Source organism: Panthera pardus, unplaced genomic scaffold (assembly GCF_024362965.1).
Source record: "Panthera pardus isolate Hobbes unplaced genomic scaffold, ASM2436296v1 HiC_scaffold_13, whole genome shotgun sequence".
Classification (NCBI taxonomy): Eukaryota; Metazoa; Chordata; class Mammalia; order Carnivora; family Felidae; genus Panthera; species Panthera pardus.
Genome location: NW_026526688.1, coordinates 996,326 through 1,016,851, shown reverse-complemented (window position 1 = coordinate 1,016,851; position 20,526 = coordinate 996,326).

The following is a 20,526-nucleotide window of genomic DNA, read 5'->3' as shown; positions in this document are numbered from 1 at the left end:
GTGCGATGGTGGGCACTCCGCCTGCCTCCCTCCCTCCCTCTGCTCGGCGCCAACTCTGACAGGCGAGCCAGGGCGGCTCAGGGCCCGGGTCCCAGGCCGGCACACCGTTCAGGCAGTCACATGTCTGTGCTGCATCAGGGAAACCTGAAGCAGCGGAGGGGCGTGCTTCCCAAACTGGGGCAGCTCCGTGGGAGCCCGCCCTGCATCTCCGACCCCTGCTGCCTTCTTCCCTCCCACTGCCGTCTGGCTCCCCGCGACCCTGAACAGAGCAGGTGTCCCCAGAACTGTTTCCTCCTTGCATCTTGAGCTGAGATGTGATTTTTTTCCTGCTCGTTTGGGACTGTCAGAGTGGGATGTCACCTCGAGTGCTTGCAGGGGAGAGAGCCTGAGACAGACGCACAGACACCCACTCTTGTAGAAATGCTCCTTTTTAGACAGGTTGCTCTGGCAATCCACATGTCAACTTCTGGGAGTTTCTGAAGCCTTAGGCCGTGCTGAGCCCAAACCCCAAATGCACTTGGAAGCAGTGAGAAGCAGGTGGCTGTGGGACAAAGCCCCAAAGGCTGCTTTCTTCCTTCTCCCCACTTCCTTCCCCAGAGGAACCCCAAAACCACATGTGGCCCTGGGGCCAGGGTGGTTCCTGAGGGCCCTGGTGGGACCCATTCTGTCACCCGATTCCTCCTGGGTGCAGGCCACGGAGCTGCTGAAACCTGAGAGAAAGAGCCTTTGTCCTCCATTGCTTCCCCCGCCCTGCGGCTGGTTAGTGGGACGGCGCATGCGGAGGGCTCTAAAGGCACGGGCTCTTTCCTCTCTTTCCTCGCGGGGGGGGGGGGGGGGGGGGGAACTGCTCATTGCACCTGTGGCCTGCCGGCGGCCAGCTAGGAGCTCGCTGTGTCCAGCCCCGTGTCCGTCCCCATGCTGATTTCACTGCTGGGAGCACAGGTTCCTCCTCAAGCCCTGCGTCCTCCCTCCTGCACACAGTGAGCACCTGTGGCCTGCCTGGCACCTTGCTGGGCACTGTCAGTGAGTCAAAAACAAATGTGCTTCAGAAGCTGCCAGCCCAGCACGCCTCCACTTGGTATACGTGGCGTGTACGTAATTAATATCACAGAGAGTAGAAGACGAGCTGTCTCACTCACCCTGGGCAGCCCCCACAGGACACCATAGACCGGGGCTTCTCACGGTTCTGGAGGCCGGACGTGCAAGATGGAGGCGCTGGCAGGTCCAAGGTTGCAAGGTGGTGCGAGGCCTCCTCCTGCTTGGCAGACGGTCTTCTCCCTGTGTCCTCGCTGTGAGGAGCGGCCATCCCAGTGGGTGTTAGGCGAGCATCTTTCATGTGCTAATTGGCTGTTTGTGTGTCTTCTTTGCAGAGATGTCTGTTCAAGTTCTTTGCCCATTTTTGATCAGGTTGGTTGGTTTTTTTTTTGTTGAGTTTTAGGAGTTCCCTATAGATTCTGAGTATTAATCCCTTATAAGATACACATTTGCAAATATTTTCTCGCATTCTATGGGTTGCCTTCTTACTCTGTTGATAGTGTCTTTTGATACACAAAATTGTTCAATGTGCATGAAGTCAGTGTGTCTGTTTTTTGTTGTTGTTCCCTGTAACTTTGGTGCCCTATCCAAGAATAAATGTCAAATCTGGTGTCATGAAGTTTTTGCCCTATGTTCCCTTCTAAGAGTTTTATAGTTTTGGATCTTACAGTTAGGTCGTAGATCTGTTTGGAGTTAATTTTTGTCTATGGTGTCAGGTGAGGGGCTAGCCTCATTCTTTTGCATGTGGACATCCAGCATCCCCCACGCCATTTGTTGACAAGACTGTCCTTTCTCCTTTGAATGTCCCCAACACCCGTGTCAAAAGTCAGTTGACTGTATATGTGAGGGTTTATTTCTGGGCGCTCTCTCCTGTTCCGTTGACTTAGAGGTCAGTTTCACACTGTTTCAGTCACTGTAGTTTTGTAGTAGGTTTTGAAATCAGGGGCTCTCATACAACCAGCTCTTTTATTTTCAGGATTGTTTGGCCACTTGGGTTCCTTGATTTCCTGTATGGGTTTTAGGATGCATTGTTCTATTTCTGCAAAAAAGTATCATTGGGATTTTGATAAAATTTTATTTTTTATTTTTATTTTCTTTAATGTTTATTTTTGAACGAGAGAGACACACACACACAGGGTGTGAGTGGGATAGGGGCAGAGAGAGAAACAGACACAAAATCCCAAGCAGGCTCCAGGGTCAGAGCCGTCAGCACAGAACCTGATGTGGGGCTTGAACTCATGAACTGAGAGATCGTGACCTGAGCCTGAGGTCAGACGATTGACCGACTGAGCTACCCAAGTGCCCCTTGACAAAATTTTAGATAACATTGTTCTTAGGGTTGTAAAATGTCCTATAAATGTACTTTTCTTTCGGCAGATGTTAGCACTCTGATCGTGGGATTCATCCATGTTGATATGTGTGTCCTACTTTGCTCACTCGGATGCAATACAAAGTTACACGAATGCATCCTCCTTCTCCCACTGATGGATGTGCCAGTTTTCATTTCTCAGACAACACTGCATGAGCATTTTTAACCATATCTCCTGGTGCCGGAGTGAGTTTTTCTAAAGTATAAACCCCAGTGCAATTGCGAGGTCATAGGGTGTGCACATCGTCACCTTTACGAGACAGTATCAGTCGGCACCTGTTCACAGTCCCACCAGCAAGTCCAATATCCACATTGATCTCCATCGCCTGCTGTGTGTCTCAGGATTTCTTATCTCAACACTGTTAACATTTTCAGTGGGCTAATTTCTTGGGGGGCGTCGCGGGCCTCCCCCCACTAGATGCCAGTTGCACCTCCCACTCATGACAGTCAAAACTGACTCCAGACATCGCTGAATGTCCCCTGAGGGGCAATGCCACCCCACTTGAGAACAACCAAAGATCTTAACTTTTGTCAACTTGTGTTGATGATGTCACTCACCTCCCTTTTCCTCTCTCCAGGCGCCAGTGAGATGGAGTGCCGCCGTGGCCTTTGGCCACCATGTTTCCTCTTCTGTGAATTTCCTGTTCACAACTTTTGCCCATTTTTGTACTGGGTTTTTCGGTTTATTCTTACCAATTTATATATCTTTAAGTATTCTGGATGCTTGTTTTTTTGCTACTTATTCTAATGGTCTTCTGTAGCAAAACAATGTTCGTAAATTTATCCTTACAAAGATGGGAAATATAAAACATATTGAGTTGATAAAGCATCGTCTAGTTTTAAACAGAGGAGCTTTAAGAATCTTTGGTCAATTTCATTGCTCAGTTTCTTTTAGTCTTAAATAGGAAGAGACGGTTTTTTTCAGAATTTCTTTCTGGTTTGGCATTTACTTTTCACTCGAGTTGTGCTGCTAATTAGGAATCAATTTGGCCAAAATCAGTCATAGCTTGAGAAAAATTATCTCACGGATGTTTTTCTCTGAAAACACTAGCTAGTGAAAGTTATTAATTAACTCAAAGTGTTACACATTTTTCTGTAAGGATTTTGGTGGGGTTTTTTAACTGAATTTCTTTTATTCCTTTCAACAGAGATTTACTGAGGATGGGGATCTGTTCCAGGGAGGACGCCATAGACGTGATCAAGTTGAACAAAAAACAGTCTCCACTTGAACAGTTAATAACTCGTTGGAATTAATGAGTTAATTGGGGCCGGGACAAAAAACTATAACATCAGGCTTGAACAGCTTGTTAAAGAAACACCACCCCCCTTGCAGCCAGACTCCAGTGTTTACGCAATGAACCATTTCTCTCGCAAGGATGGAGTTCTGTCTATGCCTCTCGGAAGTCCCTGCTCCATGGAGGGAATCACGGTGTGTGTCCTCCGGATGCAGAGATGCGTCCTCTCATTGTAAAGCTGTGGGAAGTATCCAGAAGCAGGGAGCCGCCACCCCGGCCCTTAAAGAAGAGGTGGGTGTCCCGGGAAGAGGGAGGGTGGGCGTTGGGGGGCTCCCCACAGATTGTGGGTGTTTGCTCACAGAAGCAGTCGCGGCACTGACCCGGGGGGAAGGCCCATGTGGAAGCCACACTGGGAATCACCGCCTGGGCCCGTCCCCCCTGAAGTATCCCGGCAGCCTGTCCCCGAGGGCCCCACAAAGTCAGCTGGCATGGCACGTATGAAAATAGCAAGTCTCGTGTGGTTTTTAGGAGAACTGCAAAGAAATGTGTTTCTCTTAATCACCCACAAATTAAAACCCAAGGAGCCAATTTGTTATCTGATGAAGAAAGAGCTACAGCTGCTGGGTGTTGGAGGGTCCCTTTAGAGGAAGCCTGATCTGCACATGCTCTGTCTCTCCGTGTGTCTATCTCTCTGTCTCTGTCTCTCTCTATCTCTGCATCTGCGTCTCTCTCTCTGTCTCTGTCTTTCCATGTGTGTGTCTGTCTCTCCGTGTGTCTTTCTGTGCTGTATCTCTCCTACCCTCCTTTCCTCCCTCCCTCAGGGTCCTGGGTGCTGGCATGGAGTTTACTCTGCCCTGGACGTTGGGAGTAGCTGAGTGAGGTGTCTCTCCAGTGAATTCCAGGGGCAGGAGCAGGTGTCCGAGGTGCCACACAGGGGGGCCAGATCGGCAGGCACCGAGCCTGGAAGGGCCAGACGCAGCCCCCAGTGCAAGACCCCCCCCACCCCCACCCCGGGCGGCCGGACCCCAGCCCCCGCTCCCCAGCCGCACACGGTCTCGCAGCTGATTCAGAAACAGGATAAGCAAGGAGCGAACACTGAAGGGAATCTGGCGAGGTTTTACAGGGGAAGGGGCTGTGAAACTAGTATTTTGGTTTTGTTTTCCTTTTCAAGGAAAGCTACCCAGTGGGATCTGGGTTTGGTCTTGACTCCTATGAGAGACGCAGGTGAACGCCTCCTCCCCTCACCCCTTCCCGCGTCCGCAGTGAATCTGCCACCAGCATAATGGTGGGGGGACGTGCTGGGCTCTGCCCACGCAGGCTGGTCACAGTGAATGTGCGGCTTCGGGACCAGAGGCCTCTGGGCACCATGAGTCCCCCGGGGGCCCGGGCAGCCAGCATCTGTGGCCGGAGCAGTGGACGAACAAATGTGGTCGGTCCACACGGCCGTCAGGAAGGCAGTCCTGACAGGCCGTGGCCCGGACAAACGGGCCGCGGGCGGTGCCTGGAGGGTCCGATCCGCGGAGGACGGGGTGGGCAGGTGGGTGCAGGGGTGGGAGGTGTCCAGTGTGGACAGAGCTCCAGTTAGGGCTGACGGAAGGTTCTGGAGGTGATGGTGGTGAAGGTCGCACAACATCATGAATGTGCTTCATGCCGCCGTACTGCGCCCTCAGAAATGGCTCAATGTTAGTAGTTTAGCAGAACGCATGTGGGAGGCCGTTGCAGGACTAGGACCAGGAGCATAAATCCGGCCTCGTTGGCTTCCCGCCCAGTGTCCCTGACTGGAAGCCACGTCTCCCAGAGACCAGCCTGGAAGCTGAAAAGTCCGGGTGCTTCCCCGAAGTTCCTGCCTGACTCGTCCCCAGGGACCCAGAGCAGTGGGGACAAGGTAGGTGCCCTCGTAGCCTGTGTCACACCCGGAGGGGATAGTCTGCAGGGCAGATGGGCAGATGGGACCAGAGAGACATGTCCCCTACTCATCTGCAGAGACCCACACTCCAGGGAGGCGACTGAGCCCAGGTCCGGATGGCCGGGTGCCGAACCGAGCAGGAGGTCCCCACACAGACAGTGGGGGCCCGTCGCCTGCCCCCCCCGAGTGTGCCCATGACTCGTGTAGCCCTGCCTGTCACCTGCCCCCTGAGGGGCACAGGACCCGTGTAGCCCTGAGTGTTGCTGAGAAGACCTCAGCCCCCAGCTGGGGATCCGTGAGCATTGGGCCAGGACGTGGGGCCCTGGCTATGGCAGCTCACGGGAAGGGAAGGGGCCTTGCCAGGATCCCACCAGGGACCTCAGCCTGCACCATGGGGCCCTGGAGCCGTTGTCCGCCCTACCCTGCCTGCTGCCCCCCAGAACAGAGGATCTCGGCTCCCGGTCAGGGGGTCGCCCCAAAGGGCAGTTCCAGGCCGGCAACTGCCTGGCAGTGAGCTTGGCCTCCTTCAGGGCCTACCTCCCCGCCTCACTTGCTGGCTTTTGGGAGGTGATGTGGGGTTAGAGGACCCGAGTCTGGGGAGGGCAGGACGCTGCCTGGAACCTGTGCTCTCCAGGTGCCCACACCCTCCGCTGCTCTGTCTCCTGGGCTCTTTGCTCAACCCTGCACGGAGGGGGGGCCCCCCGACTCTCTTCCCCCTGGGACCCCAGGGCGCTCTGCCAAGGACAGAGCTGAGGAGGGAGTGTCAGGTCAGGGAACGGCCAGTGAGATGGCCTCCAGGGGCTTTTCCAGAGCTCATTAGAGACGTTTGAGAAAGACAGGGGACTCCGCACCGCATCCTGCCCTCCTCCCGCAGCCCTGGGCACCTGCTTGTTCTCTGCAGGGCCTGGCCTGGCCTGTGGGGGCGGGGGGAGGCGTCACTGCCTCTGCCCACCTGCTGGGAGGCCCCGGGGGCGACCAGAGCCACAGCTCTGCCGGCCACACGCTGTCTCATAGCCGTGGCCACACGAAGGGACACCTGATGACGTGCTCTGCAGAGGGCGGGGGCCTGGCTGCCCCGGGCCTCGCCGTCTGGTTCCCACTGCCCCGGGCCAAGGCAGATGTGGTGGGGCAGGGCATGGTTTGCCGTGAAAGTCTTCCTGTTCGCTAGCAGTTTGGTTTTAAGCAAGTTAGTGAACTTTTCTAAAACTGACTTTCTCTGTGTGAAGAAAGCGGGGGCTCCTATACCCTGCCTCAGAAGGGTGTGATGGAAATAAATGAAATCACTCAGTGCGAAGGCCAGGCCCGTGGAAGGGAGGAGGGGAGCAGGAACGACCACTTATCCTCACATGCTGTGGACGAGGCCCTCACGTTGTTCTAGATGAGTCTCCTTCGTCCGAGGCTCAGAGAGGTCGAGTGAATTGCCTAAGGGCACGCAGCAAGGAGAGAGCAAATGTGGATGCAGGCCTGGGCCTGTGTTGTCTGTTCTGGTCTGCCTGGTACCACGACCTTGACTGGCCCCTGGTGTCCAACAATGCATGTGTTCCTGTCCAGCGGGAGCCCCGTAACATACGAGTGTGGTCCCCCAAGGACACCAGGTGTCTCCAGGCTGAGTGCTTAGGAACTAGTGAGCTGAATTCCTCTTACCTCCTCTGGACTGGATCTGAGGCCTCGTTTTGGCCTGTCCCGGAGGATCATGTATCGCCCTTGGGAAGGACCACAGGAGCCGAACGGCGCTACTTCTGCTCCGGACGATCTCCCAGCAAGACCGGGACCGCCGTGTGAACGAAGGTTTGTCTTTGCCTCAGATGTTGACTCCTCTGCTCGGAGGCTGGGAGTCTGGGATGACGGTGCCGGCGGGCTCCGCTCCTGGTAAGGACCCCGTCCTGGCTTGGGAACGGCACCTTCCCTCCGAGTCCTCATGTGGCAGGCAGAGAAGCGTCTCCCCTGGTCTTGCGAGGGCCCTGCTCCCATTGCAGCCCGACCCTCACGCCCTCACCTGACCCCAGTCACCCTGAAGCCCCTCCCAACAGCACCCCCTTGGGGTTAGGGCTCCATCGTGTGTCTGGGGGGCCCACACGTCGGTCCCTAACGGCTGGCCAATGTAGAAAGTGGGACGGAACAGAACACCTTCCAGGACTTAAAGCTGAGTCCGACGCCACCCCTCGAGGTGGGCCCGGCCTGGAGGGTCCCCAGGCAGGGCAGCCGACCCCTCAGGACCACGACTCGGCTGTGCCCACCGAGTGTCATGTCTGACCCCGTGACGCTGCTCAGAGCGGCACCTTCTCAGCCCCCAACAGGTCGTCCAGTGACAGTTTCGTCCTTGCGTCTGAGCAGAAGTTCTGTGTACTTCCTCGCGCACACGCCATCCAGTGGCGTTCAGAAGCGCCCCGCGCCCTGCCCGCGCACGCAGCGGGGGACCCGGAGTCGCCCGGAAGGAGGGCACGAGGTCTCCGGAGGAGCGACTGAGGTCCTTCTCTAAACTGTGCTGAAGTCCTGGACGCCTGGCTCTCAGAAGATGGGCTTTTCTAAAACGTCACAGTTTCTCACCAGAAGCAGACGGAATTACAGGCAGTTCGTGCGGCGAACTTGAGCCGCGCGTCTGCTCAGATTCCCTGGGACGATGTCAAACCCAGACCAGCCTGCTTTCCCCGGGAAATCTCTCCGGGAAGGCCGAGGTGGGTGGGGGGGCTGTGGAGGTGGTTTTGCACGCCTCCAAGATCTGTGTGCAGGGGCGGGGGGTGGCGTGGAAGTCTTGTTGGCACTAAACCTGCACCCCTGATGGGCCGAGCACAGACGTTCCTAAACAACGTGACTGACGGCTATGGCGTGGAAAAGTCTGCGTCAGTTTTCTTGTTCAAGGGCATTTTTGGCCCCAGGCGACATCCCTGTGGCCTGACTGGAAACACAGGGAGACATAGCCTGTCCCGGGGTGAAGAGAAGACATAAGTCAGTGAGTCTGGAAACTGGAGGAAGGGGCCTAAGGCGATGCACGGCTCAGAGGCGGGTTTTACGCACATCTGTCCCCCGAGTGTCCCCTGGGCTAAGGGAGACGTGTGAGCGCCATGATCTGTTCTGCAGCGCGTGTTGGCTCATTCACTCAAAGTCCGCACCTCGAAGGCTCCCCTGGAACCACCGCGTTGTGCAAACACTGCCTGACGATTTGAAAACGCTTGTTGCCCCCAGAGAAAGCCCGTGGCTCCGAGACTTTAGCATCGGCCGCGCTGTCTGCTCACAGCCCCTGGCAGCCTCTCCTCTACCTGTGGGTCTGCGGACGCCCCCCGGGAGTGGGCCCCCTGTGGTCCTCCGGGCCCCGGCCGCGCACCTGCGTAACATTTTCAAGTTTCCGGTGGTCGGCCCCTCATCCCTTCCCAGGCCGAGTGACGCTCCAGGGCGCACATGCAACCTGAGAGGAGGGACGCGGGCCCGCCGCCACTTGGGGCCTTTAGGAGTGATGCTGCTGGAGCATCTGCTGTGTGGACCCCACTGTCGCTTCTCCCGCCGCGCCTACACCGGGACGGACGCGCACACCTGTGGGTCACGGGGCCATTTTATGTTTAACTATTTGGGGAACTGCTAGACTACTCCCCCAAGCGGCGGCACCATCCTATTATTTTTTTTAATTTCGTATTATAAATTTAAAACCCCCTTTTTTTTTTTTTAACATTTATTTATTTTTGAGAGAGAGAGTGCGAGCAGGGGAGGGGCAGAGAGGGAGGGAGACACGGAATCGGAAGCAGGCTCCGGGCTCTGAGTTGTCTGCACAGAGCCCGATGCGGGGCTCGGACTCACAGACTGGGAGATCGTGACCTGAGCTGAAGTCAGACGCTCAACCCACTGAGCACCCCTCCACCCCCGCCCCGCACCCCGTGGCAGCACGATCTTACGTTCTCGTCAGCAATGTGTGCCCCTTGTTTTTCCGTCTCAAGGGCGCCAACCTCCGGGTGTGTCTGACACTCCATGAGGTCTGAGTCCTTGGTTACAGCCGTCCTAGCACCTTGGAGGGACATCTCAGTGTGATTCTGCTTCGCATTTACCTGGTGGCTGCTGAACTTGAACATCTTTTCGTGTCCTATTGGCCGTTTGTATGTCTTCTTTGAGGACATGTTTATTCAAATCCTTTGCTAATTTATGACAGGGTTTTGTGGGGTTTTTTGCCTTTTTATTATCAGGTTAAAAGAGTTCTTTATATACTTTGGATGTCAGTTCTACCTTAGACCTTGCAAATGATTTGCAGTATTTTCACCCACTTGCAAATATTTTCTCCCATTCTTCTTGGGTTGTCTTACTTTGTTGACACCACTTGCAACAACAAGTTTTAATTTCAGTGTGGTCTAATTTATCTATTTTTTCTTTTGTCGCTGGGCTTTTGATGTTGACTCCAAGAAACCATCACTGACCAAAGGTCATGAAGACTTACACCTGTTTTCTCCTAAGAATTTTACGCTTAGGTCCATGGTTCACATTTAGTTAGTTTTGTGCGTAGTGTAAGGAACAGGCCCCGACGCGGTTGTTCCTTACGGGAATATCGCACTGTCCCAGCACCACTGGTGTGAAAGACTGCCCTTTGCCCTTGGACTTGTCCTGGGACCCTTGTCAAAAATCACCTCACCAGACAGAAGAGTCAGGCTGCGGAAGTTTCCTCCTACTGTAGTCTGGCGAGCATTTTTGTAATGGTGGAAGGGTGATGGGTTTTGTCGGGATTATTTTCTGCATCCATTGAGATGCCCGTGTGGGTTTTGTCCTTTATTCTATTCATCACACGGTGGATTCCATTGATTGCTGTTAAGCCAAATGTACACGGCTGGGTAAATCCTGTTTACGCATGTTGTATCGTCTGCCTCCGTGCGGCTTTCCTCTGTGCTGGTGAGCAGATGGAGATTCCGTGTCTGTGTTCCTAGGGGACATCAGGCTGCACTTTTCTCCTCCCCAGGGGTCCGTGCCTGGCTTTGGTGTCAGGGTGGTGAAGAGCTGGGAAGCATCCACACCTCTGACTCGTTGGTAGAGTTTGGGAGGTGTTGACGCCAATACCTCTTAGATGTTCTCGGGAAGTCACAGAGCAGCTCTGTGGCCTAGATGCTCATAGAAAGTTTGCATTATTAATATTTCTACTTGTTTTATATCTTTTCAGAGTTCCTCTTTCCTCTTGAGTCTGTTTCAGTGTTTGTGTTTTCCTAGGGTTTATCCACTTCAGTGAACTTTGCTGATAGCGCTCAATTCTAATCTTCTATTATATTTATGAGGTCATTATTTTTATAAGACATCCCCCCTTGTTCCCGATTTGCTAATTTAATCGTTTTCTTTTTTCCTTAGACTCGTGAGAGGATTGTCATTTTATCTATTTTTTCAAAGAAATATTTTGGTTTTGTTGGTTTCTCTATTCTCTTCTCTGATTCATTTTTCTGCTTTAATCTGAATTATTTCCTTCCTTCTGCTGGATTTGGGCATGCTCTTCTTTTTCTAGTTTCTCAGGGTGAGAAGTTATTGATTTGAGGTCTTTTTTAAATATAGGCATTTGTAGCTATGATTTTCCCTCTGAGTGCTGCTTTAACCACATACCGTAAATGTTAGCATGCTCGCTAATCTCAAGGGTTTCTAATTTCCCTTGGGATATACTCTTTGATCCAGGATGTGTTGTTTAATGTACATATTTGTGAATTTCACAAATTTCCTTCCATTATTTATTTCATATTTAGTTCCACTGTATGCAGACTGCATACTCTGTATCGTTTCCAGCCTTCTAAATGTACTGGAGTGTGTTTCATGGCACCTGACACAGCACCAGAGTACGTCTCGGTGTACTTGCCCACGTCTTCTGTTGGGTGGAGCATTCCCTGGACATCGGTTAGGTCTAGTGGGTTTGAAGTAGGGTTCCCTTGTGCTTGCTTCGGCAGCACATATACTAAAATTGAAGTAGGGTTCCCTGATGATCTCTGGCCTGCCCGTCCCATTAATTATTGACATTGGGTATTGAAGTCTGTAACAGCTGTTGTTAAATTGTCTATTTCCCCTTCAATTCTGTCAGTTTCATGCACTTGGGGTCCCACTCTTCAGTGCATAGAAATTTAAAATTGTTATGTCTTCTTTATGAATTGACCCTTTTATTATTATAAAATGGCCCATTTTGTCTCTAGTAACATTTCATGATTTATTTATTTATTTATTTACTTACTTACTTATGTATTTATTTTTGTATTAGAACAAAGTAATTTTTCTTTTCTTGAGGTATAATTGACACAAAATATCAGTTAACAACATGGTGATTTAATATTTGTGTACGTCACAAAATGATTATTAGCACAGTGAGTCTACCTCTTGTCTCCGCCACACAAAATGATTACAATATTATAGACTACATTCCCCATGCTATACATTACATCCCCATGACTTATTTATTTTATATTAGAATTTTGTATGACTTGATCTCTCTCACTCATTTAACTGCCCCCAACCACTCTCTGACAACCACCAATCTGTTTTGTCCCTAATAGTATGGGTTTGGTTTTGTTTCTTTGTTTCGTTCTGTAGATCACACCTGTAAGTGAACCCATGCGATCTTTGTCTTTCTCTGTCTGACTTATTCTACTTAGCAAAATAGGCTCATGCATGTTGTTGCACACAGCAGATTTCATTATTTTTTAGGACTAATATTCCATTGAATACTAAACCACATCTTTTTTATCCATTCATCTACCAAGGGAAACAGTTTACTTCTAAATCTTTACTATCGTAAATAAAGTGGCAATAAACATAAGGGTGCATATATTTTTTCCAAATTAGCGTTTTCATTTTCTTTGGATAGATAACCAGTAAAGGAATTGCTGAATCATATGATAGTTCTATTTTTAATTTTTTGAGGAACTTTCCTACTATTTTCCATAGTGGCTGTACCAATATATATTCCCACTAACAGTATGCAAAATGTTCCTTTTTTTCCATGTCCTAGCCAATACTTGTTATTTCTTGTCTTTTTGATAATAGACATTCTGACAGGTGTAGGGTGATACCTCACTGCAATTTTGATTTGTGTTTCCCTAGTGCAAATGACTAGTGATGTTGAGCATCTTTTCATTTGCATGTTGACCATCTGTATGTATTCTTATGAAAAATGTCTATTTAGATTCTTTGCCCATATTTTTAAAATTTTTAGTTCAAGTTTATTGTTTTATTTTATTATGTATTTTTAAATTTGCATCCCAGTTAGCACATGGTGCAACAATGATTTCAGGAGGAGATTCCTTAATGCCCCTTACCCATTTAGCCCATCCCCCCTCCCACAATCCCTCCAGTAACCCTCTGTTTGTTCTCCATATTTAAGAGTCTTACGTTTTGTCCCCATCCCTGTTTTTATATGATTTTTGCTTCTCTTCCCTTATGTTTTTCTGTTCTGTGTCTTAAATTCCTCATATGAGTGAAGTCATATGATATTTGTCTTTCTCTGACTGACTAATTTCACTTAGCATAATACTCTCTAGTTTCATCCACATAGTTGCAAATGGCAAGATTTCTTTCTTTTTGTTTGCTGAGCAACACTCCATTGTATATATATGCCACATCTTCTTTATCCATTCATCCATCGATGGACATTTGGGCTCTTTCATACTTTGGCTGTTGTTGATAGTACTGCTATAAACATTAGGGTGAACGTGCTCTTTCAAAACAGCACTGCTGTGTCCCTTGGGTGAATACCTAGTAGTGCAATTACTGGGTCATAGGGTAGTTCTATTTTTAATTTTTTGAGGAACTTCCATACTGTTTTCCAGAGTGGCTGCACCAGTTGGCATTCCCACCAGAGGTGCAAAAGAGATCCTCTCTCTCCACCTCCTCGTCCATATCTGTTGTGCCTGAGTTGTTAATGTGAGCCATTCTGACAGGTGTGAGGTGATATCTCATTGTGGTTTTGATTTTTATTTCCCTGATGATGAGTGATGTTGAGCATTTTTTCATGTGTCGGTTGGCCATCTGGATGTCTTCTTTGGAGAAGTGTCTATTCATGTCTTTTGCCCATTTCTTCACTGGATTATTTGGCTTTTGGGTGTTGAGTTTGATAAGTCCTTTATAGATTTTGGATACTAACCCTTTATGTGATATGTCATTTGCAAATATCTTCTCCCATTCCATCAGTTGCCTTTTAGTTTTGCTGATTGTTTCCTTCACTGAGCAGAAATTTTTATTTTGATGAGGTTCCAATAGTTCATTTTTGCTTTTATTTCTCTTGACTCCAGAGATGTATTGAGTAAGAAGTTGCTGCAGCCAAGGTCAAAGAGGTTGTTGCCTGCTTTCTCCTCTAGGGTTTTGATGGCTTCCTGTCTTATGTTTAGGTCTTTCATCCATTTTGAGTTTATTTTTGTGTATCGTGTAAGGAAGTGGTCCAGGTTCATTTTTCTGCATGCCTCTATCTAGATTTCCCAGCACCATTTGCTGAAGAGACTGTCTTTATTCCATTGGATATTCTTTCCTGCTTTGTCAAAAATTAGTTGGCCATATGTTTGTGGGTCCATTTCTGGGTTCTCTATTCTGATCCACTGACCTGAGTGTCTGTTTTTGTGCCAGTACCATACTGTCTTGATGATACAGCCTTGTAATACATCTTGAAGTCCAGGATTGTGATGTCTCCAGCTTCAGTTTTCTTTTTCAGGATTGCTTTGGCTATTCGGGGTCTTTTCTGGTTCCATACAAATTTTAAGATTGTTCTAGCTCTGTGAAGAATGCTGGTGTTATTTTGATAGGGATTGCATTGAATATGTAGATTGCTTTGGGTAGTATTGACACTTAACAAGATTTGTTCTTCCTATCCAGGAGAATGGAATATTTTTCCATTTTTTTGTGTCTTCTTCAGTTTCTTTCATAAGCTTTCTATAGTTTTCAGTGTATAGATTTTAAACCTCTTTGGTGTATGGGTTTATTCCTAGATACTTTATGGTTTTTGTTGTAATTGCAAATGGGATTGATTCCTTGATTTCTGTTTCTGTTGCTTCATTATTGGTCTATAGGAATATAACCGATTTCTGTGCATTGATTTTATATCCTGTGACTTTGCTGAATTCATGGGTCAGTTCTAGAAGTTTTTGGGTGGAATCTTTTGGATTTTCCATATAGTATCATGTCATCTGCAAAGAGTGAAAGTTTGACTTCCTCCTTGCTAATTTGGATGCCTTTCATTCCTTTGTGTTGTCTGATTGCTGAGGCTAAGACTTCCAATATTATGTTGAATAACAGTGGTGAGAGTGGACATCCCTGTTGTGTTCCTGACCTTAGGGGGAAAGCGCTCAGTTTTTCCCCATTGAGGATGATATAAGCGGTGGGTCTTTTCATATATGACTTTTATGATCTCAAGGTATGATCCTTCTATCCCCACTTTCTTGAGGGTTTTTATCAAGAAAGGATGCTTTGTCAAATGCTTTCTCTACATCTATTGAGAGGATCATATGGTTCTTGTCCTTTCTTTTATTGATGTGATGAATCACATTGATTGTTTTGCAGATCTTGAACCAGCCCTGCATCCCAGGTATAAATCCCACTTGGTCATGGTGAATGTACTGTTGGATCCAGTTGGTTAGTATCTTGTTGAGGATTTTTGCATCCATGTTCATCATGGAAATTGGTCTACAGTTCTCCTTTTTAGTGGGGTCTCTGTCTGGTTTTGGAATCGAGGTAATGCTGGCTTCATAGAAAGAGTTTGGAAGTGTTCCTTCTGTTTCTGTTTTTTGGAACACCTTCAAGAGAATAGGTGTTAACTCTTCCTTAAATGTTTGGTAGAATTCCCCTGGAAAGCCATCTGGCCCTGGACTCTTGTTTTTTTTGGCAGATTTTTGATTACTAATTTGATTTCCTTACTGGTTATGGGTTTGTTCAAATGTTCTATTTCTTCCTGTTTCTGTTTTGGTAATGTATATGTTTCTAGGAATTTGTCCATTTCTTCCAGATTGCCCATTTTATTGGCATATAATTGCTCATAACATTCTCTTATTATTGTTTGTATTTGTGCTGGGTTGATTTTGATCTCTCCTCTTTTATTCTTAATTTTATGTGTTTAGGTCTTTCCTTTTTCTTTTTGATCAAAATGGCCAGGGGTTTATCAGTTTTGTTACTTCTTTCAAAGAACCAGCTTCTGGTTTCATTGATATGTTCTACTGTTTTTTGGATTCAATATCATTGATTTCTGTTATAATCTTTATTATTTCCTATTTTCTGCTGGTTTTTTTAATTGATTTGCTGTTCTTTTCCAGCTCTTTAAGGTGTAAGGTTAGGTTGTGTATCTGAGTCCTTTCTTCCTTCTTTAGGGAGGCCTAGATTGCTATATACTTCCCTCTAATGACCACCTTTGCTGCATCCCAGAGCTTTTCATTGGCTTCCATGCACTTTTTTTTTTTCTTTTTTTTCTTTTTTTTTTCCATGCACTTTTTAATTTCTTCTTTAACTTCTTGGTTAGCCCATTCATTCTTTAGTAGGATGGTATTAAGTCTCCAAGTATTATTTTTCCAAATTTTTTCTTGTGGTTGATTTCAAGTTTCATTGTGTTGTGATCTGAAAATATGCACGGTATGATCTCAATCTTTTTGTACTTGTTGAGGGCTGATTAGTGTCGTAGTATATGATCTATTCTGGAGAATGTTCCATGTGCACTGGAGAAGAATGTGTATTATGCTGCTTTAGGATGAAATGTTCTGAATATATCTGTTAAGTCCATCCGGTCCAGTGTGTGATTCAAAGCCATTGTTTCCTTGTTGATTTTCTGTTTAGATGATCTGTGCATTGTTGTAAGTGGAGTCTTGAAGTCCTCTACTATCAAGATATTATCAATGAGTTTCTTCATGTTTGTGATTAATTGATTTATATATTCGGGAAATACACATTTAGAGCATGAATATTTGCAATTGTTAGATCTTCTTGGTGGATACACCCCTTAATTATGTTATAATGCCCTTCTTTATCTCTGGTTACAATCTTTATTTTAAAATCTAGACTGTCTGGTATAAGTATGGTTACTCCAGCTTTCTTTTATTGACCATTAGCATGATAGATGGTTCTCCATCCCCTTCCTTTCAGTCTGAAGGTGTCTTTAGGTCTAAAATGGGTCTCTTGTAAACAGAGTATAGACGGGTCTTGTTTTCTTATGCATTGTTACCCTATGTCTTTTGATTAGAGCATTTAGTCCATTGACATTTAGAGTGAATAATGAAAGGTATGAATTTATTGCCATTATGTTGCCTGTACAGTTGGAGTTTCTGGTAGTCTTCTCTGGTCCTTTCTAGCCTTTTTTGCTTTTGATCTTTTTGGGGGTTTTTGTTGTTTTTTTTTTTTTGTCTTTTCTCCCCTCAGAGAGACCCCTTAAAATTTCTTGCAAAGCTGGTTTAGTGGTCACAAACTCCTTTAATTTTTGTTTGTCTGGGAAACTTTTTATTTCTCTTTCTATTTTGAATGACAGCCTTGCTGGATAAAGAATTCTTGGCTGCATATTTTTCTGATTCAGCCCATTGGATATATCCTGCCACTCCTTTCTGGCCTGCCCAGTTTCTGTGGATAGGTCTGCCATGAACATGATCTGTCTTCCCTTGTAGATTAAGGACTTTTTTTCCCTTACTGATTTTATAATTCTTTCCTTGTCTGTGTATTTTGTGAATTTTGCCATGATATGCCTTGTTGATGTTCAGTTTTTGTTGAATCTAATGGGAGTTCTCTGTGTTTCCTGGATTTTGATGTCTGTGTCTTTCCCCAGCATAGGAAAATTTTTCTCTAGGATTTGTTAACATAAACGTTCTACCCATTTTTCTCTCTCTTCATCTTCTGGGACCCCTATGATTCTGATTTTGTTACTTTTTAATTAGTCACTGAGTTCTCGAATTCTTAAATCATGCTGTTTTGCCTTAGTCTCCCTTTTTTTTTCTACTTCATTATACTCCATAAGTTTGTCCTCTATATCACTGATTCACTGCTCTGTTTCATCCATCCTTGCCACCATGGCATCCATTTGAGATTGCAGCTCAGTTATGGTATTTTTTATTTCATCCCGTCTAGCTTTTACTTCTTTTATCGCCACAGAAAGGGATTCTAATCTATACTTTCAACCCCATCTACTATTCTTATTATAATGATTTTAAATTCTGGTTCAGACATCTTGCTTGTATCTGTGTTGGTTAAGCCCCTGGCTGTCATTTCTTCTTGTTCTTTCTTTTGGGGTGAATTCTTTCATTTAGTCATTTTGAAGAGAGAAAAGGAATTAATAAAATAAAAACAATAAAAATTTAAGAAAAAAAGGAAAAAAGAAAAAAGAAAAAGGACATTTGAAAATTTGAAAAAATGAATACAATGTATACAATGTATTCAAGAAAAACAAAAGAAAAAGAAAAAAATTGAATAGACAGACCAGTGAACAGAATGAAGTATGATTGAAATTATATCCAGTTTCTCCTAAAAATTGAACTATCAAGCACTTTATAGTCCATAAACTAAGCAGGCAGAGATACTTGTGGTGTTCCTGAAGAGCAAGGTTGGCCCAGTTGGGTGGGGTTTATTTAGCGTAACATCTCCATTCTCCACTAGATGGTGCTGCTTAGCTTACTGGGGTGGACCGTTCTGCCAAGTGTAGGTATGTATGTGCATGCACGTGAGGGTTGAAAATGACGTCACCCAACTACCCAGTCTCTAGTATCAGAACTCTGTGCTCTCCCCCACCAGCAATCAAGCGCTCCTCCTTTGTCTCCAGCTTCTGTCCACTCACTGCTTCTACACTGTCCCTGACCAAGCCATCAGGCTGCCAGGCAGCACCTCCCTCCTGAGTTTTATCTCAGATGTGGCTGTGTTTCCCAACCCCTCACTTCTGAAGGACTGTGTCTTTGACCCGTTCTGACCCTCTGGGGGAGGGTCTGGCTGAGCAATGGCTGGGTGCCGGCCTGCCCCCAGGAACATTCGCGAATCTGTGCCACGGCTGACGCCGACACTAGCCGGGTGCCGGCCTGCCCCAGAAGAAGTTCACACGTTTGTGTAGCAGCAGCATTTCAGGGATTGCAGGAAATCACAACATTCATCTGGAGCCAGTCTTTCCCTTAACGTCCTGTTCCAGCACCAGCAAATGTGTTGTTCTCCAGGGTCTGCTGGGACCTTTGCCTGTGGGATGGCCACACAGCCTCTACCAACGGTCCTCCCAGCAGGGGAACTGCCTCTCCCCATGTGGCCTGAGGATCCCTGGACCTCACTCTACTCCTGGGGATTTGCCTTTGCCACCAGAGCACTGCCAGGTATCGAGATGCAGAGTTTCAGACTCTGCTCTCCTCCTGTGTGTAGAGTCTTACTGGAATTTAAACCCTCTCCTTTCTCCTTTCTCCCTTTTTAGTTCAGTCTCCATGGCTGTTTCCACTCTCCCCTTTCTCTCTGGCTGTTTTTCGGGAGTGGCGGGTGCTTTTCCTGTACCCTCCCCCCATTTCTCTGTCCTCTCTCCACAGAAACACCTGCCTACCCTCTGCAGCCTCTCTCTCCCCCAGTTCACCTCTCTGTGCCGTGTACCTGCCGAGTTCTGTGGTTCAGGTTGTGCAGAGTGTTGTGTTAATCTTCCACTCGGTTTTTGAGGTGTGCAGGATGGTTTACTGTTGATCTGGCTGCATTTCAGGGACAAGAGATGCAAAAAAACTTCCATGCTGTTCCGCCATCTTGGCCCCTCAACTTTTTCTGTTTTAAAGTCTATTTTCTCCTGATGTTAGTATGGTGTCCTCATCTCTCTCGTGGCTGTGGTTCACATGGCCATCTTTTCCCGCTCCACACTGGCCTCCTGTGGACAGCGTGTATGTGTGGACGTGCGTATGTAGACCCAGTGTGTGCGGTGTGGATCCGCGCCTATGTGTATACGCTTCCCTTTACCCAGTCTGACCACCTCTGAGTCCTGAGGAGCCATTCCAGTGATTCACAGACAGTGTCACGGTTGGTGTAGTTGGATCCACGTTTGCCACTACGCTCTGTTCTCCCTGCGTCCCGCTCCTCTGTCCATCCTGCACCACCTTCCATGCTCAGTGGCTCTTTCCCGGCACGAACGTTTCCATTCCTTTCAGACTTTTTTACCGTACTATTGAGTTGTTTTCTTAGTGGTTGTCCTGGGGCCTACAAGATACATGTTAACACCAGGATCTACTTCAGATGTGTACTGAGTACCCATGAGATACAGAAATGTCACCCTGCACAGCAGCTCTCGTGACTGCATTTTCATGCTGTCACTGTTGGCTTCGCCAGTCTGTGTCTCAAATACAGTGACACATTGTCATAATTATCATTTTATATAATCTTCTTAAAGAAGCTGAGGGAAGAGAGAGCGGGTATGTATTTACAAAGTTTGCTAAATTCAAGTTCTCATTCGCCATCTGACCCTTCGCCCCTTCCTGTGGGCGGGGGCACCTCTGTCACCCCGTTTCTCCACTGCCTGCCTCCTCGGTGCTGTTTTCAAATGTATTACATTTCTCTATGATACAACCAAATAATACAATTGTACACATATTGTCTTATGCAATTATTCTTAAATCAGTTAAGAGAAGAAAGGGGGAGAAACAAGCCTGTACCATCTTTTTTAAAAAAATTTTTAACATTTACTTATTTTTGAGAGAGAGACGGAGTGCAGGCGGGAAAGGGGCAGAGAGGGAGACACAGAATCCAAAGCAGGCTCCAGCCTCTGAGTTGTCACCATGGAGCCTGATGTGGGGCTCGAACTCACGAACTGTGAGATCATGGCCTGAGCCGAAGTTGGACACTTTAACCGACTGAGTCACCCAGGTGCCCCAAGCTGGTAACATCTTTTCTAATTATAGATGCAGTAGCCTCTGTTTTACCACATGACTTTGAATTACTATCTGGAGCCGCTTCCTTCCAGCCCGAAGAGCCTCCTAGTGTATCTTGTAAAGCGATTCTGCCAGCGACAGGATCTGTTTATCTTCATTCGCGGCATTTCTGAAAGACCGTTTTGCTGGATGTGAGATCCCTGACTGACGGCTTTACCTTCAGCA